We start from the raw sequence: 26,190 nt of genomic DNA, 5'->3' as shown, positions 1-26,190 counted from the left end.
AATTGCTAATATATTCCATAGAATACAAAAATTTTTAAAAAAAGTTAGATTAAAGTATTTCCATTTTTTTTATAAAAAATTTATTTAATAATGTTATTGTTATTTATAATTAATTCCAAATTTTCGATCGAGAATAAATATACATATATTTTAATTTATTTTTTAAAAATAAAATTTTAAAAACAAAACTTGTGCGCAATATTCAACCGTTCGATATTTTGTTTATTTTTTCAGAAATAATTTTTATCTATAATTGTATCTATAATTACGTTAAAAGATAATTGATAAATGATAGATTCCATTTTCTGATTCATTTTCTATCTGAATATTTAAACCTTGGATTATTTTGGTATTGGCTGCAGAATTGACGTTTCATTCTTCTTCTTTAGTCGCATTATTGTAATAATCGAAGAATATACTATTATAAAAAATTGAAAGTGACTTAAAAACTATTCCATGTAAAGAAAAACATGCATTATCTAGTTATTTTATTTCCACCTAAAAATAATACTTACGAGATAGCGATAGTAAGAAATGTTTTTTTTTTTTTATTTTTTTATCTATAAAGGAAATTTGCTACAATTACAATATAACTAAAAAAAATCTACCATAACAAGCGTTATCTTCCAACATGGTTGAACCGCACTTGTTTTGAACTTTTCGGATAAGAAATTATAGTTTTAATATAAATTTAATATTTTGTCACTCGTAATTTTATTTTTTTTATATTTCTTTACATTTTAATCTAATTTTCTCTCTTTTTTTTTAAATAAAAAAATATATATTTGAGTATTTTTATTTTTAATAATTAATTATTAGATGTAAAGTGGAAAATTTCCCTTAATCTTTATTTTCAAGTACTGCAACCTATTAGAATTTATAATAAAAATGTACAATAAAAAGAAGGATTTTTATAAAATTTTCTATACCATTTAGTTTTTTCATAATGTAAATTTATTATTTATCTTTATTTTTTTATTCAATTGGTAATGGAAAGTTTAATCTCATAGTATGATTCCAAAAATTTTCTCTTATATATATTTATATATTTTTGTTTTGGAAATATATTACTCAAAAATATGGGAATATAATTTAATTCAAAATTTTTCAGAGCAATCATTTGTTTGCAAAAATTTTTATTCTAATTTTGTTAACATTTATAAATAAACATTGATTGATTAGAGAGTTTGTATAAATCTGTCGAGCTATTAAATATTGCATATTTTTTTTTTTATTTATGTCTATTCAACTTTTGAAAAAAATAAAAATAAATAAGAGATACAGTCTTCAAAATTAAATAAATTACATAATATTACATCAGATATTAAGATTTATGAAAATGAGTTAGATATATTGATTAAATGTTCCAAAACTTTCTAATTTGATTCGCACGTGTACATAATTTTACAAGTAACATTTTTTTCTACTAAAACTAAAGAAATGAAATTATAAATTTTTTTTTAAATAAAAACTCAAAATATATTTTTGTTCTTTTATGTATATATTTTTTATTTTATCTGTATACACTTTGTCTTTTATAAAACATTAATTACAGATTTTTTATTATTCTTTTAAGATAATTATTTTTTTCAAAATAAAAAATTAGTAAATTAGAAATGAAATTATAATTTTTTTTTAAAACTCGAAATATATTTTTATTCTTTTATGTACATATTTTTTACTTTATCTGTACACTTTGTCTTTTATAAAACATTAATTACAAATTTTTTATTATTAAGCTTCTTTTAAAATAATTATTTTTTCAGAATAAAAAATTAGTATTGAATAAATGCTAAAGAAATTCAGAACGAGTGAATTTTGGATTTTTAATTCTTTAATTATATTCATTATTGACAAAAATTATAATAATTCTGAAAAAATTTCTAAGAAATTGATTTTACGATTTATGATTTCATTGATGTCATAATATATATCCAATTAATTGAATTTAATAATCGTCATTAATAACAACGAGACATACACTCAATCAAAAAAAACATTTTTAAACATGATATTAAAACCAATAATAATTCTCTTTTATAAAATATTCTGAATACGTAATTTTGTTAATCAACAGAATATCGAGAAAAAAATCTTTTTCTTTTTCTTTCTCTCTCTTATATAATATAACTTTTTCTAACTGTTCGAGATAAAGAAAAATATAAAATAATATTTAAAATAAATAATCACGCGTATACGCAAATTTGTATAAAAATTTTCGAGTTAGTTAAACTTCTCTCTAAGAATGAAATGTTTTTGTGCTCGACTGTACGCACCGTATCTGATAGAACGAAAATCGGAAATTCATGCGTTTCATTTCGCAAAAACGGAGATAAACGATAACTATGTAACCCCGCTATTTAATTTATCAGGCGACGAGTCATGGGCGAGCATATATCGCGTGCTGCCCGCCCAGCGAAAGTTGCAACTGTGTTAGCAACAGGTGCCATATATAAAATCACCGGGACAAGTAAAATCGATTTCTTCGCTTCTCTCGAACCCGTAACTCTGTCCCTTCGCTCCTCGAAGTTGGCAAGCATGATGATACATACATGAAATTCTACTCTTTTCTTATCTTTATTGTTCGCGGCCGAAGCGAAACGTCATTAAACGGAATCGTGTAAACAGCAAAAAACTAATTTTCGTCGCTAGATCCTTGTGACGAACATAGCAGCGTAAATATTTTATTTTCTTCGTGTATATTTCGGTCAGAATCGGAGTTGTATTTATAGTTATATTTGAAAATTAAGGGAAAAATTTGTTGATAGATATTGATTTGATAAATACGTAAGATGTTAAACTTAATTTAATTATGAAATAAAATGTAAGAAAAAGTCGTATCTTTCATGATATAACATCGATTAATTGAATCTATTTGAAGGAATGTTATATATTAATCGGAGAAGCGAGGAAGAATTTTGTGTGGATAAAAAGAAGGAGAAATTCTAGAATGGCAATTGTCACGACGACAATCTTTGATTCCTGTCTCGGAATAGAAATGTTTAATAATGTCGTTCGTACAACTAATTCAGTCAATTAAGTCGGCATCGTTTAATGTAATCACGAGAGTCGAACTAATTTAAACTTTTAGCTATTTCAATATGATAATCGTTGCTAGGGGAAGGAAGTTAATACCACAGGAAACGTTTCGATATATCATAAGAGTGTATACATTTTTTTAATCTGGTTCGACGGACGATAAAACAATTTAACTTTGTGCATTTATTCTCGATTTATGAATATTCAGTCACTAGTTTCTAGCCTTCGTGGATACGATAATAATACAATTTCAATGAGTTACATCGTGGACTAAATATTTAAAAAATATTTTTATTTATTTATTTAATAAAACGTTCGTTTTAAAAATAATAAAAAAATTCATCGATCACGTATAAATAAATTTTTTACCATTTCATGTGATATATGTGATAATTATTTTTATGTTGGCATTCATATTTTTTATGTAAATCAAGGATAATAAATAAAGTTTGAGAATTTTTCAAATATAAATGAGATTAGGTAATTCCAATTGAATATAAATGAATGAATGTAGCTGAATAAATGATTAATATCGATAGGTTAGTAATTAGTGGTAGTTATTTTATTTTTATTATATCGAAATGACTAATAAATGTGGAATAAAATTTTATCGCCTATGTCTTTACTTTTTCAAATGGCATTAAATATTTACGGTGAAGAAATTATGGTGATATTTCAAATTCAAATCATTTTGTCGAAAATTAATTTTTAAATGAATAAAATTTATTCATTATATCTTTTATTTATTTTCACATATAGGATTAAATTAACTTGATCATGAAATTAACCAATTTCATTTATTCTCGAAAATTTTTCAGACTTGATTTATTCGAAAATGAAGTTTCAAATAAAAAAAAAAATTTACTCTTTTTATTTACTTTTTGATGAGGAATTTGATGAGGAATCATTTATTTGCTTATTACTTGCTTAAAGAAAAATCGTAGAATATATATTTTATAAAATTCAAAAATTAAAAAAAAAAGTATTAAGTATTAAAAGAATAACTTTTTTATGTAAATATAAAATTATTATTATTGATATATTTTAAAATCCAAAAATTAATATATTAATTTAACAATGTTATGATATTAATTTCAAATTATCAAAGAAAAGTCATGGAATATATTTTATAAAATCCAAAAATTAAAAAAAAAAAGAATTGTTAAAAAGAATAATTTTTTTTATGTAAAAATACAATTATTATTATTGATAATTGTAATATTAATTTTGAATTATCAAAGAAAAATCATAGAATATATTTTATAAAATCCAAAAATTAAAAAAAAAGTATTAAGTATTAAAAGACTAACTTTTTTATGTAAATATAAAATTATTATTATTGATATATTTTATAAAATCCAAAAATTAATATATTAATTTAACAATGTTATAATATTAATTTCAATATAATATTAATTATCAAAAAAAAGTCATGGAATATTTTATAAAATCCAAAAATTAAAAAAAAAAAATATTGTTAAAAGAATAACTTTTTTATGTAAATATAAAATTATTATTATTGATATATTTTAAAATCCAAAAATTAATATATTAATTTAACAATGTTATGATATTAATTTCAAATTATCAAAGAAAAATCATAGAATATATTTTATGAAATCCAAAAATTAAAAAAAAAGAAGTATTGTTAAAAGAATAATTTTTTTATGTAAAAATAAAATTATTATTATTGATATATTTTATAAAATCCAAAAATTAAAAAAAAAGTATTGTTAAAAGAATAATTTTTTTTATGTAAAAATACAATTATTATTACTGATATATTTTATAAAATCCAAAAATTAATATATTAATTTAACAATATTATAATATTAATTTCAAATTATCAAAGAAAAGTCATGGAATATTTTATAAAATCCAAAAATTAAAAAAAAAAAGTATTGTTAAAAGAATAATTTCTTTTATGTAAAAATACAATTATTATTATTGATATATTTTATAAAATCCAAAAATTAATATATTAATTTAACAATGTTATGATATTAATTTCAAATTATCAAAGAAAAGTCATGGAATATATTTTATAAAATCTAAAAATTAAAAAAAAAGTATTGTTAAAATTTTTTTATGTAAAAATACAATTATTATTATTGATAATTGTAATATTAATTTCGAATTATAATAATGTCATTAATCAGAAAATTGATCATTTAAATATATACATATACATTTATGCATAAGATGGTACTTTTAATTTTAATTTCATGTATATTATATGTATATATATGTGTATAATAATTATTATATATTTAAACAGATTAAATCTAATTTATATTTCATCCGCAATGAAACAAACAAATCGAACGAGAATAAACTAAATTTATCTGTAATTGTAATATTAAAGCTATTTCACACGATATTGAACATCGCATCAAATTGATCGTAAACTGCATCGAGTATTCCATCCCCCTTTCCTCATCCCTCGCTATCTCTATCTCTATACGTTGTACCCTTTGAACGCATAGTATCAGGCTAATCGATGTTGGGCTTGAGTACTCACAAGTACGAATACAAGATATTAAACAACGATCATGTAAACGTGTCTTTAAAATTTGCCAGATTTGAAGGATCCCTTTAAAGTAGAAATCAATGATAAGTCAAACGTTTGGAATAAAGCAGATTAAGTAGCGACCAACAATGTTTATTTTTATCCTGCTGATGGATGAAAATGATAAAAATATTTGAATTTAAAATGTTTTTTTTTTGTAAGATTTTTTTATTTTATTTAAATCAATGATAAGTCAAACGTTTGGAATAAAGCAGATTAAGTAGCGACCAACAATGTTTATCTTTATCCTGCTGATGGATAAAAATGATAAAAATATTTGAATTTAAAATGTTTTTTTTTTGTAAGATATTTTTATTTTAAAATTTATATTTTCTTCTTCACACGAGTTAATTTTGATTTACTGATTTCATAGTAGCTGATTATAAGAGTATGATAAAGTTAATTAGAGGTTAAAAGCTAATGTTAAAGACTGTGTCTTTATAAGCATTAATGAAGGAATTATTTAGAAATTAAAATGATCGATTTAATAATTAATAATTTTAATAATTATAATTTTATAATTTATAATTTATAATTTGTATATTTTATAATTTAATAATTAATAATTTTTTTTTTTTGGTTAGACATTACTTAAAATAAATTAGAAAAAATTCAAAAATGAAATGTTAATCAAATTAATTCAAAATCATCATATTTTTCCTGTTTGATAAAAATATTAGATTCAAGAAATCAAATTAATTTTCATTGATTTAATATCGTTGTAAATATTTAAAAATTGTTTAATTTTTTATTATTTAAAATATTTAATCAAGTATTTTTTGATTATATTTATATATATGTTCAATTTCAATTTTTTTTTTTTAAATTTTATTCCACAATTTTACTTATTTTCAAATGATTTTGAAATAATAAATTTTTACTGACAATTCACATATATTTAATTAGGAAATTGGCCAATTTCATTGCACTTAAAATATTTTTGAATTTATTTAAGTAAAAACGGAAAGAGAAATTTTTATTTAATTATTACATTATTATCCGTCAGTTTGTCTCTTTTATGATATAAATATATTAATAATAAATCAAGATATATTTATCCTTGCAATCATTGAGAATCTTCTAGCAAGAGAGAATAAATATATAAATATAGAAATTTATAACAAATTTTACATATTTTTCATAATATAAATTTTATACAGATCAAATAAAAAATAAACAATTCACACAAATTTGTTTCTATTTTGTGCAATATAGAATAATATTATTATTATTTTTTTTTTTTTTTTTTGCATATTCAAAAATACCCCTATATCCCTTTCGTTTTCGAATTCACGAAACTTAAAAATTCACCAAAAATTGAATTAAAAAAAGAAACTTATCAATTTATATATTATTAATAAATTTTATTAGTATTATTATTAAATACTTAATAAGTATTAATAAGTATTAATAAATACTTTTTATATAGAAAATTATACATGTATTATAATAAAACACAAAAAGAAACTATCAAATTTTCTGGAATAAAAAACGAAACCTTGCGAAAATTTCAAGATTATAATCGCACGATAATTTAATAATTGATCGCACACAGTTGCTACAACAAAATAAAAAACAATCGACCATTCATAAGACGAGAGAGTATGAAGTAATGCTATTGGACGCCTATTTTTAATAAAGAATTCAATAGAGAGTGGGTTCAAAGAGGACTGTTGAGAAATTCGTCTATCGAGGAGAAAGAATTACGTACTGATAAAAGTGAAAAAATTAATTCAAAATTTCAACTATAACTTATATATCTTATCTATATATATCTTAACTATATAACTATAACTTTTCTAACTAACTTATCTTTGTGCTTTAGAATTAATAAATTTATTTAAAATGAATTATATCAAATTTATAAACTGTTTAACAACTGTAATTAATTACAGTCTTATAATCAGTCGTATAATCTCAATTGTTAATAATTAATTGAGGTTAATTCGAATGTTTTGAACGATAAATTATTTTATTAATAACTTATTGAAATAATTTTATTCTAAGCTTGAATCGTTCGAGCAAGAAGAAAAAGGTAGAAGAAAAGATATTAATTATCTGGAAATCTGGATAATCTATTTGGTTGTCAACAGAATTTTTCGAGAGTTGAGAAACTTTTTCATTGATTTCTTGATACCAAAGATTCTTTGCCATCATCAAAGAAACTGTATTCAGAAATTTAATAAAAAATATAATTTATTTATCCTTGAATTCACTTTTTCTTCGCATTATTCCTGAAAAAATCCCTAAATAATATACAAAATATTAAATATCTATCAAATAATTGATAATATAAAAAAATGTTTTAAATTTCATACAATTTGATATGTAATTAATATTTGTAAAAATTTGTTTCAAATTAGATAATTTATATTCGAAATGGAAAACGATCTTACTGAATTTCTGTCAAAATCATCTGCTCTTAGACTTTTTCTATAGAAGGAATTATTTATAGAAATATCAATAAATTTCTATAGAAATGTTGAAGAAAATTTATTATTATTTTTATTATTATTTTTATAAAATTTATTTTATTTTATTTAAATTATTTAGAAATAAGATAATAGATTTGTATCTCAAAGAATGAATCTCAAAGTTTGAATCCAAATCTTCTGGACTAATAATTTTATAAAAATTTTAATACTATTTTAGAAAATATCCAATTTGTCCAATTGCTCAAAAAATTAATTATATTAAATCATAAATAGTTTAATAATATTCGAATATCAAATACATTTTTGATTATCAATGATATTGAATTTGTGAAGTAATTTTTTTTTCCTGAAACTATTCAATTCAATTCAATTAAACGAAAGAAAAGGGAAGAAAGTAAATTAATGAAAATATAAGATAAATCAATGAAAATTCCATTTTTGAAACTTTTACTCCAAACTCTCATTTTTAAAAATTATTTTATACTTTACAATAGAGAGTCATTCTCTTTTAAGAAAAAGTTTTGAAAAAGTACTATCCAAAAATAAAAAAGCAACGTGGCAACATCAATTTTCACTTTGACCACAAATATATATGACGAGTAACACGTTCTCCTCAATTGTTCGACTGACCACCACGATACCTTCAATTTTATTACAAGTTACGAGCTGAATGGAACCGCAATACTTTATTGCGCCACGCATAGAATTCTTATTTTTATACGCTCGAAAGAAAGAATTAATCTTTCTTGCCAAACGCTATCCCTTTCATCTTCCTGCACGGAATTCAAAGATTTTTCCACCGATCGTTCTGTTCTAAAATTCTGTTGGAATTTCTCTTGTCGACATATAATCGACTTGTCGATTTAAAGAGAATGGACAGAATTTCTAAGAGAGAGATGCCAAGAGTAAATAAATTCCTATTTCTATTAATTATCAAATCAATCCTTTTTTCTTTCAAGCTGATAAATCGTGATGGATTTGATGATAAAAGTATGATTACGAATTAAAAATTATTTTGATCATCATTTGAAAAATAATTTAATAATTCTTATTAATTAAATTACGATTGCTATTTTATTTATACAATTCATTATTTGTAGTTTATTAACGACATCGTCGTTATCCGTGTTTTTAATCATTTTTACAATTTATTAATCGCGTATGACCGGTAAATAATTGCTTTTTCTTTCCTTTCTTTTTTTTTCTTTCATTCGATATATAATAATTCACAGTGTTATGATTAGATAGATTATATAGCGAGAGTTTCGCGCAATAGGAAATATTTATTTTATGTTTCGAAATAAAAACGGAATTAAATATATATATATATATTTAAGACACGCGATGTACACCTCAAGGGTATAATAATAATAATAATAATAATAATAATAATAAGAATAAGAATATTATACAGGGAATGCAATTAAAATAAACATGTAAGTTTTAATTAACGTAACGTGAGAATATAAAATTATACAAGTATTATGATTTATAATCGCAAGTTTCCTTGCTAAAAAAAAGATTAAACATTGCCTTACGCGTCGTATAATAATTTATTAATTAAACAACACAATAGATATTAGCTCGAAATGCGTTAATTTATTGAAATATAAAAAAATCACGATATTCTAATTAAAATAGGGTAAAAATGAAATGCGAAAAGTGTGGAAAGAAAAATTCTCTTTTAAACGTCAATCCACGAGCAATAAAGATTTAAATCTTGCTTTAATAACCGATATTTATGACAGCGTTAACGATATTTAACCGACGTGTCGGAATCGAGAAATGATATACTTGTTACTCGATCTCGAGATCGAAATTATATTAACCTCGTTTGCTTCTCTCATCATAAATGTTTCGAATGATACGATCGAAAAAGTAATGAAAAATCTCTCCACGTTGCTATCACGAGGAAGGATACGGTCAAATTATTGGCCAGGTAAGACGTTAAAATCGATGTCGATTTATCTTTTTTAACGAGAACGAATGATTGACCACTGGTAGAAAGTGAATCAATCGAGATCGTTATTTTCAACGAGGCCGAATTTCAAGCGGACAGTGGTCTCTTTTGATTGAAAAACAAGCTCCCTCTTCGAGACGAGAAACAACGAACATCTGTCCAATCTTTGCCAATTATATATTTAATAATTTTCCTTTTTTATTAATAAATGACAAAATTTTTAATATCTTCTTCTTCCATTTATTTCAATTTATTTAAAGTGATTTAAAGTGTGGACAGTTTATATTTACAGAATTTTTTCTCTCTGACAAAATTATAGATATAATTTTAGTTATTATTTTAACAATGAACTTTTAACGAAGCTCAAACAGAGTTCACGAAATTATTATTATTATAAAATATTTGATATTAAAACTTGTGAAAAGTGGATAGTTTGAGGAAAGTGATTGCTACTGTTTATCAATAGGACGTCGTCCAAGTTAATTGGCAAATAATTAGTCAAAGATTGTTAATAGTGTAGAACAGGTTTAGATAATTAAACACTCTTAGGATGCGAAGCATAAGAATTAATTAGAATTCTGTCTTAATTAATGAGATACTAGAAGGCATTAGGTGATAATGCGTGCTCCAGCTTTGGTTCAAAGTAAAAAAAATAAAAAAAATAAAAGTAAAAAAAACTATTTAAAAGAAAAAAGATGTTTGCACTTTTATTTTTTAATTTCTTTTATCACAACTTTAATCAGAAAGAAACATTAATGCTTTCATAAGCTTGCAAACAATTATAAATTATAATATATGTTACAATGTGTTTTCTTTTTTTCCTTCTATTTCTAATATTCAAAATTCTTTTGACTATTCTAATCTTCTTTACATTTTTATTAACATGAAAAATAATTTCTTTTATCACAACTTTAATAAATTAAACAGAAAGAAACATTAAAATAATGCTTTCATAAGCCTGTAAACAATTATAAATTACACTATATGTTACAATGTATTAAAATTTTCAAAAAAATCTTTTTTTCCTTTTATTTCAATATTCAGAATTAAAATTCTTTTGACTATTCTAATCTTCCTTACTATTCTAACCTTCCTTTTTATTTTAACATGAAAAATAATTTTCTCGTTTTATCATTTATAATAACAGAACTATTTAAAAGAAAAAAGATGTTTGCATTTCTATTTTTTAATTTCTTTTATCACAACTTTAATCAGAAAGAAACATTAATGCTTTCATAAGCTTGCAAACAATTATAAATTATATTATATGTTACAATGTGTTTTCTTTTTTTCCTTCTATTTCAATATTCAAAATTCTTTTGACTATTCTAATCTTCCTTACGTTTTTATTTTAACATGAAAAATAATTTTCTCGTTTTTATCATTTATAATAACAGAATTATTTAAAAGAAAAAAGATGTTTGCATTTCTATTTTTTAATTTCTTTTATCACAACTTTAATCAGAAAGAAACATTAATGTTTTCATAAGTTTGCAAACAATTATAAATTATACTATATGTTACAATGTATTAAGATTTTCAAAAAAATCTTTTTTTCCTTCTATTTCAATATTCAAAATTAAAATTCTTTTGACTCTCTTCCTTACGTTTTTATTTTAATATGAAAAATAATTTCTTTTATCACAACTTTAATGAGAAAGAAACATTAAAATAATGCTTTCATAAGTCTGTAAACAATTATAAATTATACTATATGTTACAATATATTTTCAAAAAAATCTTTTTTTTCTTCTATTTCAATATTCAAAATTCTTTTGACTATCTTCCTTACGTTTTTATTTTATATTATATTAATATGAAAAATAATTTCTTTTATCACAACTTTAATCATAAAGAAACATGCTTTCATAAACTTGCAAACAATTATAAATTATACTATATGTTACAATATGTTTTCTTTTTTTCTTCTATTTCAATATTCAAAATTCTTTTGATTATTTTCCTTACGTTTTTATTTTAATATGAAAAATAATTTTCTCATTTTATCATTTATAATAACAGAATTATTTAAAAGAAAAAAGATGTTTGTACTTCTATTTTTTAATTTGATTTCTTTTATCACAACTTTAATCAGAAAGAAACATTAAAATAATGCTTTCATAAGTCTGTAAACAATTATAAATTATACTATATGTTACAATATATTTTCAAAAAAATCTTTTTTTCCTTCTATTTCAATATTCAAAATTCTTTTGACTATCTTCCTTACGTTTTTATTTTAATATGAAAAATAATTTCTTTTATTACAACTTTAATCATAAAGAAACATGCTTTCAAAACTTGCAAACAATTATAAATTATACTATATGTTACAATTTGTTTTCTTTTTTTCCTTCTATTTCAAAATTAAAATTCTTTTGACTATTCTAATCTTCCTTACGTTTTTATTTTAACACGAAAAATAATTTTCTCGTTTTAATCATTTATAATAACAAATACTATACTTATCACGAAATAATACTGTGTAAAAACTGTGTCTGAAAAACTTGAATCGATTACGATCCGATCGGATTTTTCCTGCCCGACGAGCGATTTATCTCCAATAGCACTCTCTCGCTCCAACGTTCATCTCTCTCTATTGTATCGAACTTGTTGTTATTAACGTGCGTAATTGTGCCGGATTATGCAAGAGCCGAGCGAACATCTGTTTCGCGATAGCAGCGACGATTCGAAAAAAAAGATAAACAGAAAGAAAAAGTTGCAGCTGAAAATACTGAGGCACACTGGTTCGCCTCTTATCACCGATTAAATCGTTGCGAATGATGTGCAGCACCGGTTACGCAAGATTAGATCGAGCCGTAACGGGGACCTTTAACTCGCATCGATATTTTCGAATTAAAATTTTAGTTATACTTTTCTTATACCTTCTCCGATGAATTAATCGGATGGATCGATCGTGGTTCAACTCGATTGACTTTTCAATCGCTACACTTTTCCTCGACGAATTGTAACCACGATTATATATATATATATATACACGTGAAAGAGAGATTGTGGACAACAAAAGGATATGGATAGATAAAAGCGTGTTTGTTGTGGAAGGAGAAACGGCGTAGATGGTGAAACGCATTCGATCAAGTATAACGCGGGTCATTGATTTACCCGGTCTTGCATCTATATCCGTGTATAACCGCACAAGCTGCCGTAGTTATACATTATGCAAAACTTTTTTTCCAATCCGCTGTTGGTCGTTAAGTCAGTGGGTGAGGGAAGAAAAAAATTCCTCTCTCTGTACGTGCACGCGTGTATTTTGCATTCTAAAATAGAATAAAAGAACAATATTAATTGTAAAGCGTTAAATTAGCACGTAATCCGTAAGAGTTATTATTAAATTTTAGCGGCGCAGGAACGGGTGGGTACAATGAAACAGCGCATTGTTGCGCGCGAGAAACCGCGACGCATATTGTGTTACAATTTCAAGCGATTCGCTTGATGAAAGGGATCGGTTTTTCGTATTATTAAAGGCTTTGCTCGCGGCTTTGATCGATAACCCGATGGCCTTGAATGAGACACCGGACTTTCCTAACGAAGTAAAAGTTGACTCCGGTGAGACCGGCTTCGTAAGGATTTTGAGATTGCACGTCGCCGAAGGCACGTTCGATCGTACATATTTATTTGTGCACGATCAATCCGAATACTTTCTAATACACCGCGGTTTGCCGCTATTAATTAAATCGTCGATTGAAAAATTTACCGCGCATGCCTTCCCTAAATCGTCGATATTGAGAAATAAAACAGAAAATATATAAAAATATCGATATAAAAATCGTAACGCAATTGTTATGAATAAAATTTTTAATTCGACGATATAGATAAGAGAGAAGCTTTAAAACACTGATGAAATATTATAAAATATGAATTGTAAAAAGTGGTTCAATTGCAGTTACATCATCGGCCAGAAATGAATGATTGGTAGACGTGAGGGGACAAGTTGGCGCAAAACGCTCGATTCATTTGGTTAAGAGACGGAAACGTGTTTCAAGAGTGGAAATACCGTGGAAAACGATCTCGCTCCGCCCTGTACACCGGCCGCAATATATCCAAGGCCGCTCGAGGCCGATCGAGTGGCTCGAATTCGTCGATTCGCGGGTGCAGCAGACAGAAGGCACTCTTTCACTATCTATCCATCTTCCTCTCCCTTTCGCGCGGCCATTCCTTCTCGCAGTCACTAGTCTAGTATTTAGTCTCTGTCTGGCATCGTTGCTTTCTCTGTCTCTTCGTTTCTCTCTCGCGCTCGATCGCTCTCCCTCTTACTCGTACGCTTGCACGGTAAGTCTGATCACATCTCTCTCTCTCTCTCTCTCTCTCCCACGCACGTATATTTTACATCCAACTCGTTCCCTTTCTTTTCTCGTTATATCTAATTAATTTCATTTTTTTTTCTTTTCTTTTTAGATTTTTTTTTTTTCATTTAATTTACCAATTTGTACAGCGTTTCTTTCCACGAGTCGATTCACGGAATTTTTAATAGAATGCGCGAAAGGAGGTTCTTAAAACCTGGGGATTTGTAAAAGGATAAAAGTTATTTCCAAAGCAATATTGTAAATTTTATTTTTTATTGAGAATAAAATGATATTAAGTTATATAGCGTTATGGTCTATGGATCACGATTCGCATTGCAAATAGCTGTACATCGATCACGATGGACGTAGTCTAAGAAAAAAAAAAGATTTAAAACTTTTACAACTATCTATTTCCTAAAACGTATAACCAGTACGTCTCTTTCCCAGATGTTTATGTAATAATTCCTATATATATAAAATCTTTACCATCTTTACTTTCCAACATGAAAATCAAGCTTAAAACTGAATTTTTTTATTCCATAATATATTTTAGAATCCTTCTCGATTAATTTTCTGAAACGTAAACGTTTTTACGTTTAAACGAGATACACGAGCAATTTAATTTGTGTAACGACAAAAGATTAATATTCTTCTTGCACGCGATAAAATCATTTACGTGATTTCTCGTTTTAACATGTTTGCGAGCAATTGTATCGTATCGTTGGATCGATCAACTTTCTAAATTATTTCGATAAATATGTTATAATCCGATATATATCGTAACTGTTTCAATGCGAAATATTTTGAATTATTTGACCAATTCCCAACCATTGTTTTTCGTCCCTATCCAATGTTTGTTAGCCGCAGCGCGGTGAACATAAACGTCCTTGACGGTCGCCGTGGCGACTGCGCAACACGGCACAGCGCAGCGTTGCGCGCCGTTGCGCTTGCGCGAGCTCGATGCACTCTCTCCCCACTTTGCCTGTTTGTGCGACAACCGGCCCTCCACTATGCGGCCCACCTTTACCATCACGAGCAACCCCACTTCTCTGTTCCTGTATATCGGCGGTTGCGCGTATTACGTCACCGACACCTTCACTCGCCCCTGTTGGCCGGGCGCACGATGCTCCGCCACTCGTTGCTCTTTCATTGTGTTGGCACGTTGCTCGTGCGTCCTCTCGCAACATATTGTTGCCGTTTCGAGCGAAAATCTTTCTCTCTGTTTCATATCTTGCCTATATTTTTGTTTTTTCTTTTTTATTTCTCTCATTTTGTCCGGAAGATTAAAGTTAATAATCGTTCGTGTATTTCGTCGATTTTATTAAGAATTTATTTTACGATAATTCTTTTGTTCACTTTTGTTATTCCATATCTCGATGCAATTACGTATATGATATTTTTCAATTACATTATCTCATAAAAGACATATGGAAAAGAAATTACATCGTGATACAAGGATAAAACTTTCGAATTTTTATTTAAAAAAAAAATGAAAAAAATTTCAAATCGACAAAAAAAAAAGAAATAAATTTCGAATTACGAACAAATGTAAGCAATCGCATGCATCAAACATAAATATTCATAATTCATCTTGTTATATATCTTTTTTTTTTCTCTCTCTTTATTATTGAGAACACGAATAACTCGTTCACTAAATTCAAATCAAAGATCCGAAAGTAACTAAATTCTTCAAGAAATTGAACCAAAATTTATAAAATTTTTATCCTTTGAATACGACTTAAGAAACGAATAACAAAATTATCAACTTAGAAATGAAAAAGTACATTCGTTATTTTAATAGATTTATAATTGCAATAAATTATTAAGAAAATTTGACTCTTCAATTTTTTAGCGAGTCAAACGTAAATATAAAAATATTTTTCATCCGATATAATTTTAAAATGTTGACAAAATTAAATAGTTTGAATTGATCGTGAAATTAATAATAATAACAAAACTGATAAAAATATTGGAAAAAATTGTTTTTTTTTTCTCTTATTTTTATTTTTCCCTCGTTTGGTTGCAAAAGTCGAGGTATTCAAAACGCGCGAATTCTTATGCGAACATCGATGAATGACATGTAGCGCATCCGAGAATAGATAAACCGCAACTTCCATTTAAAAGCACCGTAGACCAATACTATGACGTGAAAGTAACGATCTAAAGCAAAGTCAATAACCTGTGATAACTGTTTGACCTAAAAGTGCCTTTGGAACTTCGTCAATTCACTTTTTTTTCTTTCTTTCTTTCCTTTATACAGAAATTATCTTCTATATCAATTTTATCATCTTTATCTTTAAACTTAAAAAAAGAAAATAGCTTATTAACGTCATCAATAACAAAATTTATTAACGAGTATTATTAATAAATTAATAAATTAATGTAAGCCAAAGGAGTATTTTTTTTTATTTTTGTTATAACGAAATATTCATTTAATAATAAAAATAAACAGTAATTACTCGATTTGATCTTCTCTTCTCTTCTTCTCGTCACAAAAGATGTATATTTATAAAATTACAATTTTTTTTTTAAAACTCGATGCGTATAAAAATATGCAAACTTTTGTAAATTTGTGCAAAAACTATTACTTAAAACCGAAACTATAAACCTCACCGTTCGATTCCGATTGCGAGGCACGTCGATTTCACCCAATTCCCGTGCCAACTAATTAAACGCAAATGGTGAATACTCTCACGTTATTATTATTATTATTATTTTTTTTTTTTTCTTTCCATTTTCCCTTCTCTCTATATTATACATACCGCTAGTGATAGTGAAATTGCAAGGAACACGCGTAGGTTTAAATTCTGATAAACGGCTTCTGATATCGTATATCATGCATAGATATTACGAAAATATATTATGCATGCATTGCGCGAAAAAAGGGAAATATATGTACATACGAGCGTTACGAGGGAATTAGAACGTTCGCTGATCCTGTTGCCGCCAATCTAATTCGTGCGTGTGCAATAATCTTGCAAAAGTGTGTTATATTGTATATGCAATGTACAGTGTATATATATGTATACTGGAGAATGTCGTCTCTTCTTCCACGTTGCGTCTATTAATTGTATTAATTATCGTCTTCCTTTTCCGGCATCGCCTTGGTCTCGGATTTCTTTCCATGTGAACGATAACAACGATAACGGAAGCGATAGAAAAGAGCAGCTGGTAGAAAATTCCTAACCAGGTAGGAATCGAGGGGGAAAAAGTAGGGCAACAACTCTTGAAAAGTTTCATCGTCGATGTGGAAATATTCAACTGATTGTAGTAGGACGATCCCGTGCTCTACCGTGTGTTCGTAGACGCAGGCGTCTATAAAGCACGGTAAGCTGATTCTAGAAGTCGTTGGAAATGTTGGACGCGAGTGTGTGAGTGCGTGCGTGCACGTACATACACTCGACGGCCACCGGAAACTGATCGTCGGTGGATAGAAAATATATCGCGAGGATTTTTTTTGCCAACGAAAAATAATATCGAGCAGATGTATGTATCGACATTCTATTTTATCGGTGGAAATCGTTGGCGTTATTATGCAATTACGGCGACAATCACGACCAGAGATAAGAATTGTGCAATTTATAATACATATAAATATGCCCGTTCATGTTCGCGAAGCGTGCGACGCTCTCTACGAAACTCTGGCGTATATTTATAGGATCGAAAAAACTCTTGTGTAATGTTATAAAACGTATCATTTTGTTTATTCTTTGGATATATTTGGAATTTTTATATCTTTTATCTATTTTTTTTTAAACAAATACTTTCGATTCAATCAAAAATTGAAACAAAATTAAAGTCTAAATAATGATATATATATATATCGTCAAAAATATTTTTGATGTAAAAATTTGCTTTCATAAACTTAAAAATATAACGACACATCTTATGTAAACTGTCATTTCGCCGGCCGGCATTCTTTAGGCTTTTTATTATGCACGTAACGCGTGTGCACATACGTCAAAATCCGAGTTGAATCGTTTACCTAGGAGTGTGTGGAAGCGCTGTTTCGAAGGGAAGAGCAGTATGGACGTCTACGAACAATACGAGATAGAGCGCGGTTAGATGTGGAGGGGATAGGTATCTATAGTTAGAGAGTAGATGAAAAGAGTGGGGGAAAGTAGAGTGCGTGCGCGCTCGAGTTGAACGCGGTTGTCAGTGTCAATTGGTTCGCCGCGGCGACTTAAGGTGTCGTCGACGTGTAACCCGACGTTGTACTCGAAAGTTTTTCCTCGCGTTCCGTCATAGTTGAAAACAATACGTTTGTCATTCGTATCATCCCACGTTTATTCTTGTGTGTTTACCATCTCTGCTGTGAAAGCAAACGACAAAGCGGTTTATTACGACGGTGGTTCGGAAGATCGGAATCGATCAGAAACAGGAACTTCGATTTTAACTCGTTCTCAATTTTTTGTTCGCCTGTCTGCCCGTCAACGACGACGGGCAGCCACGTTTCATCGATCGAGCAAACAAGTTCTTTTTTTTTTTGGTGATCCCGCTGAAATATCGTAAAAGCAGCGCGTCTATTGGTGACGATCCACACAGTGCGCACGATCGGTCGAACGTGAGACTAATCACGAGAAACTTCATAGAGGCTCACTTTTTATCGTTTCTCCTCTCCGCGTTATTGCCGATTAAAAACGTCACGTGTGGTGCCGGACAACGAGAGTATATGCAAAAGTACTCAGAAACGCATCGTATCCCTGCACGCTAAGTGGACGGGAGAACGCTCGGATCGGATACATGTTAAGCGTGCTTTGATATCGGTGAACATCGGTGAGACGTGCTGTGTCACTGCGCCCCGACGACAACACGAAGAGGCTCTTACAAGATGTGAGTATTGCCCTAATATAGAACGTACGATATAGCTCGTTCGTAGCTCCATATGGTAGCACACGAAAACAATTTATTCCGTTCGAACGTATCGATCACGAGGCCCGGTGATCCGATTCAAATACGACATTCAGGTTACCGTCATCGACCTAACCTGATTCGAGAACGGGCTAGGAAAATAACCGAGAATTTGTAAATAGTATCCGGTGCTCGTGTGTCGCGCGACCGACGATTCTAGAAAATTGCGCTATCGGCGGTATTTCGATGTCGTGTACTCGTCGTGTTGATGTCGAGTTCATGGAATTTTGAACGAGTCCCGCTCTTTGCCCGCTTTTTTTTTTCCCCCCTCGACGGTTGACGTATCTCACATGTCTACTTTACCGACCGTGTTTTGAAAACAGTCGCACGTATGTCCATGAACGCGGATATACGAACAGCCGCGCTCTTTCCAGGCATACATTGCACGCGCAGGCGCGTGACCTTTCCTAAGTCCTTTTCTTCCTTTCGCTGCGACCGTAGATAGATTTTTTTTTTTTTGCCGCTCGTCATTCCACAGAGCGAAACAAGGAGTGTCGAACACTGACTTCTACCGGGGTCAAACGATACACTCGACTTTTCATCGCTTTATGTCAATATTTATGTCAGAATTATATATTTGTTTTCATTATACGTATTACGAAACTTGTTCTCGTCACTTGATCATGTATATATAAGTATACTTTTCCTACATTTACATTTAATTACCTTCACGAAAGAATCTCTTGTCGGAATCTCTTACCGTAAATTTTCATTTTCAATGCAAAATTAATGAAAAATTAATATTATCATCAAAATTCAGTTTCACTTAAACTTTCGATAAATCGACTATGTTACGATAGATTATTGATTATTATTTTCTTCTTCGATCGAAATTATTATTCACGTTTCTGATGTTTGCATTCGTATAATTCGCGTTCAAGCGATTTTCAAATTAACCAAGGTCAAGGACTGCTCGATCTTCTTGCAAGTGAAAAAGTACCAGTGTGTGGGTATAATTCACCGATGACTAGTCCAAACGCAATTACACATGGAATAGTGTAAGAGGCGTGTCGAATAAAATCTTTCAGTCGTGATAATAGGATCGATTATATCTTGCACGTTAAATCTTACCGCATCCTGTTTATCATGTTTCGCCATATTTGTAAGCATAATTTTTAATTTTGTATACAAAATATCAACTATATAAATGAATTAAATTTTAAATTTAAAATTATAAAGAATAAATAAAAAGATGTTTTATTCAGATACAAATAGTTTACGTGAAGATGTTTTGAAAAATTTGAAGGTGACTTTCTTTTTTATTAGCGAAAATTATTTGTATAAAAATAGCTATATAATTCTTATAATTTTTTATAGATTATAAAAAGTAAATACAAATTGTCGCGTAAGAATTTAACAAAAATGAATTTTTTGAATTATTTCCGAGTTTTGAAATATTGTTTTTTTTTTATCACAATAGCATAATAAAATTTTTTCTTTCTGTCTTTTATCATTTAAAAAAATATAATTTTGCATATTTTTATTTTTTTCGTTACATGCAATCTTTTGCAATTATAATTCATACATGTTATCTTAAGTAATTACCAATTAGTTGCATAATTTATTCGACAATTAAATAACAGATAAAAACATTTATTTGATTGCTTTTAAACATGATATATATAATAATAAAAAGCAATATTTATAAACAAAATTTATAAACAAAAAGCAAATTGATTGATCAAAGTTGATAGCTAAAAATATAAAATTTAATTACAGAATAAAATTACAGATCGAGATTCAAAATTTTTACTTTCTAGTTTTGCAATAAATGATTATTTCAATTTTCATTATTTTGGTTTTGCTTCAGTTCTAACAATAAAGTCAACGTCCTTAAACAAATTAAATATACGTGATTGATTTATTTAAATAAAATTGTGAATTATATCTAATTTATATTAAAACGAATATTTGTTTAAAAGAAGGAAATATTTGGATATATATATATATAAATTCTTTTTTAATAAACTTTTTAATTTTTTAATGCTAAAAATTTAAAATATCCTATAAATATTATATAAATTATCTATTATGTACGTACATATAAAATGCAAAAGAAATGATCAATGTACATTCACGATTGATAAATTTGCATATTAATATAATTCAAAATAGCATCATACTCGTCATCCTCTTCGTTCATCTGCAAAATTTACAAGAAGCAAGGCGTAGGAATTCGCATTACGTTGGCATCTTTAAAATATTCCTCGATTTTAAAGTTCATTGAAATAAATCGTTAAATCGTTTGCTTATTTTAAATTCGTTTTAGAACAACTTGTAACAGAATGAAAAAACTCCATCGGATTTTAGATTTTAAAAGATTTCGAGTATTTCACGTTATAAAAAAATAAAAATTTTCAAAAATAAATAATTTTCGATCGATTTAACGAGTAACTTTTTTTCTACATTTTTCCAAAAAAAAAAAATTTATATCAAAACGTGATTATTGTTACATTATTTCAATTTTATTTAATACAAATTCCAAGAAATTTTTTGATATTTGTGCAATGTTAAAGCTTATTTTATCGGTTTATTGATCAATAAAGAAATTGGTAATGTTAATTTTTGGTTATCTAATCGACGATTTTCATCTTTTCCTATTGCAAGTTTCACGAACCATGCAACGAGTTCTATATTCAATCTAACGTGAAAGTATATACGTACGTCCTTGGCGCAATAAACGCTACTTTCAGCTGGAACAAAGAGTGCCACGCAATAAAACGTTCGAGTGGTGCTCGCTCCGCACTCACTTCCCCGTTTGTCCCCACTATTTCATTTTATTAACTTCAAAGTGACGAATTTGTGCAAGCTGAATAGTGATTCATGCGAATCTATTTTTAATAAGGAATCTAATCTTGGAGAAAATGGAACATCTTATTGATATAACACGACGCTTCCCAAAAGACTTTTAATTTTACGTATATAAAGAATACAAGAAATATGAATTTATTGAATTTTTGTGAAAAATTATGAAAAAGATTAAAAATTTTTTAACTTTTCCATTTTATTTAGATTTTTTTTTAGCAATTCTCTTTAATTATTATAAAATTTTATGATAATTTATAAATATATGTTAGAAAAAAATATTATTTTAGATACTATGAAATAAATTCATTGTATTATATAAAATTATATAATATAGCTTTTAAAAAAGATAAAAATTTTTTTCTCAATTTAATAATATCTTATTTACTTCAATCTTGCATATACATTTATTAATATATTTTACATAGTAGATGTACAATAATAGCATTACTCCATTATTTTATTTCAATACAATATAATTTTTAAACTTGATTTACAAAACTTTTATACATAAATTTTTATTCATTTGTAACAAAAACAATGTTAATCTGTAATTAAAAATGACTGTTTTATGAAACTTTTTAGAATAAATATAAGCACATACAAATAATACAAGCTGTTTCTTATTTATTTAAAATATATTTGTGCAAAACGTATAATTTTAATATTATAAAAAGAATTAATCTTTTTTCTATTCTGCTCTATTTTATATTCATCGATCACATATTATATATATACAATTTTTTCCATCTTCTTATTATTATCTATTTTTATTTATGATTATTTATATAAAAAATTTTATCAATATCTATAAAAATAAAATAAATTGATCGTTAAATAATAAAAAAATATTAAAGATCGATAAATTAAAAATTACAATAATAATATAATATTTGTAAAAAATGAAATTTTATTATTTTTATCTTATTTAAACATATTTTTTCATTGTTGGAAGAACAACAATTCGTGAAAATTAAAAAATACAAGAGAGTTTTTACGATATGCGAATGATAAAATCTACGGTCAAGACGAAATATTAAATTGTTTCTTTATTCTCTCTTAATATAAATTTTACTCGTGCAAAATTCCAGTAGTCGTTGAGCAATATTATACATACACGTGTTTATCAACATTAGAGGATCTCGCAGAACGCAATAATGGAACGACAAAGTGGCGTTTTTTTGATCCCACGCTTTTCCATTTTGACCGCGCAACGCCAAGATAAGATTATTCAGTTTGTATCGTGCGTTCGATCGGGGCAAGAAGCGGAATATTAAGCGGATATCTCATTTTTAAGGCGCGACGTGTCGCGGAGCGAGAAAAACTCGCCCGTTTTGGCACGTTACTTTAATTACGCAGTCAATGAATTATCTCCACGGGTGAATAACGGTCGAAATTAGGCCGATCGTTAAGATTTCGAAATTTAAATTTGAATTTGATAATGCGTAAACAGTTTGTGCAACTTTTGTTTTTAAACTCTTTGAAATTTAAAATATTTTTTTATTCCTCTATCCATCTATATTCTCTCTTGAGAAATATTTATTCAGAGAATAATAATCACAATAATATTATTTTAAATTTTCATTAATATATTTATAACTGATTCATCATCGTGAATCACATCGTTACGTAAGGTTCAAATTACACCACAAAGTGTACAACTATTAATTTCTAAAGAATGTTTAAGAAGAAATTCTAGAATACTTTTAATCATAAATAGCTTATATATCATTATTGTAACGCAATTATGTTACATTTTCATGTTACAAATATATTTATAAATTTGTAGCTGTTTATGCATTGATAAAAAATACATTATTTCATTTCACGTACGATGCAATAACGATAATAATAAAATGATAATGCAGTTCGAGGCACATATAAATCAATATATATCTAAAAAGTGAAAAATAAATATATTCAAATTATTATAAATCGAAAACAAGATTTTTCTTAATTTAATAGTAAAATAAATTTGAAGAAATCATCGACAAGATGAATAAATCGCACGAAACTTAAAATTACGTGCATATTTTTAAACATCGAAGAATATCCTTTCGCAAATCTCAATTCAATTTTGCCTCCGGGCCTGGACTGGCGGAGCACGATCGATGGGACGATTACGAAAGATTCCGTTCGAGAATACCGTGTTAAAGCAACGCGAGCTGGGGATAACAATAGCGTGGCGCGCCGCGCAACAGGCTGTTTTTCTACGTTAGCATAATCTGATGGGTGCACTTTTGCGCTTTCGCGCGGCCTGTCGCCGCCGCCGCCGCCGCTATGAAATCGCATTATTCTCGTTTCGGTATTTAACTTTAACTCGGGTTCTCGTGTTTCCAACGTTGTCGTCATTGAAGGTTACAAGCTGTGACGCTTTATTTTTAATCCTTTGACAATCTTCTCGCTAAGTCTTCGGACTAACTTCCGTTTCACGTCCGTTTTTCTTCACACCGGGCAGTGATTTCATGCAATTCTTTTTATGCTGCCAAGGAAACGATCGATCGAGTTTTCAGAGATTGAGTTGAAATTATTTTTATTTAATATCTTGTCATTAGTCCAACCGGAAAGTTGTAGAATTCTTTTGTCTATTTTGAGGTTAGAATTTTTTCATCGATGCTCGAATTGAATTTAAATCAATCTAATCGTAGACTTTAATCTAAACGTAGTTTAACCTCATCTTTTTTTGAACTTTTTAACAAAAATTTGCATGATGATAAATTCTTTTGTCTATTTTGAGGTTAAAAATTTTTCATCGATGCTCGAATTGAATTCCGAATTTAAATCAATCTGATCGTAGACTTTAATCTAAACGTAGTTTAATCTCATCTTTTTTTTGAACTTTTTAACAAAAATCTGCATGATGATAAATTTCTTTGTCTATTTTGAGGTTAGAATTTTTTCATTGATATTCGAATTAAATCCCGAATTTAAATCAATCTTCTCATTTTTTTTTGAACTTTTTAGGAAAAATCTGCATGATGATACATTTTTTTGTCTATTTTGAGGTTAGAATTTTTTCATCGAGACTCGAATTGAATTTAAATCTAATCGTAGACTCGATCTTCTTTTTTTGAACTTTTTAGCAAAAATCTCCATAATAATAAATTTTTCAAACAAGAAGTTTGAGCCATTTTTTATTATTTTATTTTATAAATGTATTTGTTTATTTAATGAACCAAGACTTACAAAATTTATAGAATGTTTATTATATGATAATTTACAAATTTTCATCGATATTTTCAATTCTTTTACCTGCATTATTAAACATAAACTAAATTAATAATAGATAAGTTTCGATTCACGATCAATATCTTAATATTTAATATTCAACAAAGAAGTCAAAGATATTTAACATTATCTTTGCTATATGTTTCTCATTAAACCAAGTCACTCACAAAATTTTATGATATGAATACTTTATAAAAAATTTCAAATAATTTTAAATAAATTTTATTTTCACTTTCTCAATCACCAAAATCTTAAACCTTAAACAATTATTTATCGTTAATCTGTAAGTACAAATTGTAATATAATTTATTTCGTAGAAATATGTGATTGAGAAAAAAAATTCTTTTGTCCATTTTGAGGTTAGGATTTTTTCATTGAGACTCGATCTTCTTTCTTTGAATTTCTTAGCAAAAATCTTCATAATAATAAATTTTTCAAAGAAGTTTGAGCCATTTTTTATTATTTTATAAATGTATTTGTTTATTTAATGAACCCAGATTTACAAAATTTATAGCATGTTTATTATATGATAATTTTCAAGTTTATATTTTCAATTCTTTTACCTTAAACATAAACTAAATTAATAATAGATAAGTTTCGATTCACGATCAATATCTTAATATTTAATATTCAACAATATTATCTTTGTTGCATGTTTCTCATTAAACCAAGTCACTCACAAAACTTTATGATACGAATACTTTATAAAAAATTTCAAATAATTTTAAATAAATTTTATTTTCACTTTCTCAATCACCAAAATCTTAAATCTTAATTATTTATCCTTCGTTAGTAAATTGCAATATAATTTATTTCCTAGAAATATGTGATTGAGAAAAAAACCATGTAATACATTTACATTAATAACGTTAACAATCGAAAGTAATATTATACATTGCGTTTGGACAAGAAAATGGACAATAAAAAATTTCAAATAAT

General features: G+C 27.1%; 1 protein-coding gene across 2 annotated transcripts in view; it reads left to right on the top strand.

Annotated features, from left to right (window-relative positions):
* Positions 1 to 26,190, top strand: part of LOC411557 (terminal nucleotidyltransferase 5C) — a 188,029-nt gene that overhangs the window by 87,779 nt on the left and 74,060 nt on the right. Inside the window, exon 1 of one of the 2 annotated variants that reach the window (XM_003249045.4) lies at positions 18,437 to 19,140. The exons of the other annotated variant lie outside the window; for it this stretch is intronic. The gene's annotated coding sequence lies outside the window, so the exon portion shown is untranslated. Of the gene's footprint in view, positions 1 to 18,436; positions 19,141 to 26,190 lie in introns of those variants that run through there. 2 annotated transcript variants of the gene reach the window in all.

This window comes from Apis mellifera, linkage group LG4, assembly GCF_003254395.2.
Source record: "Apis mellifera strain DH4 linkage group LG4, Amel_HAv3.1, whole genome shotgun sequence".
In the NCBI taxonomy this organism is placed as follows: Eukaryota; Metazoa; Arthropoda; class Insecta; order Hymenoptera; family Apidae; genus Apis; species Apis mellifera.
The sequence above is the reverse complement of the archived record's forward strand: the minus strand, read 5'-3'. Positions and strand labels throughout refer to the sequence as shown.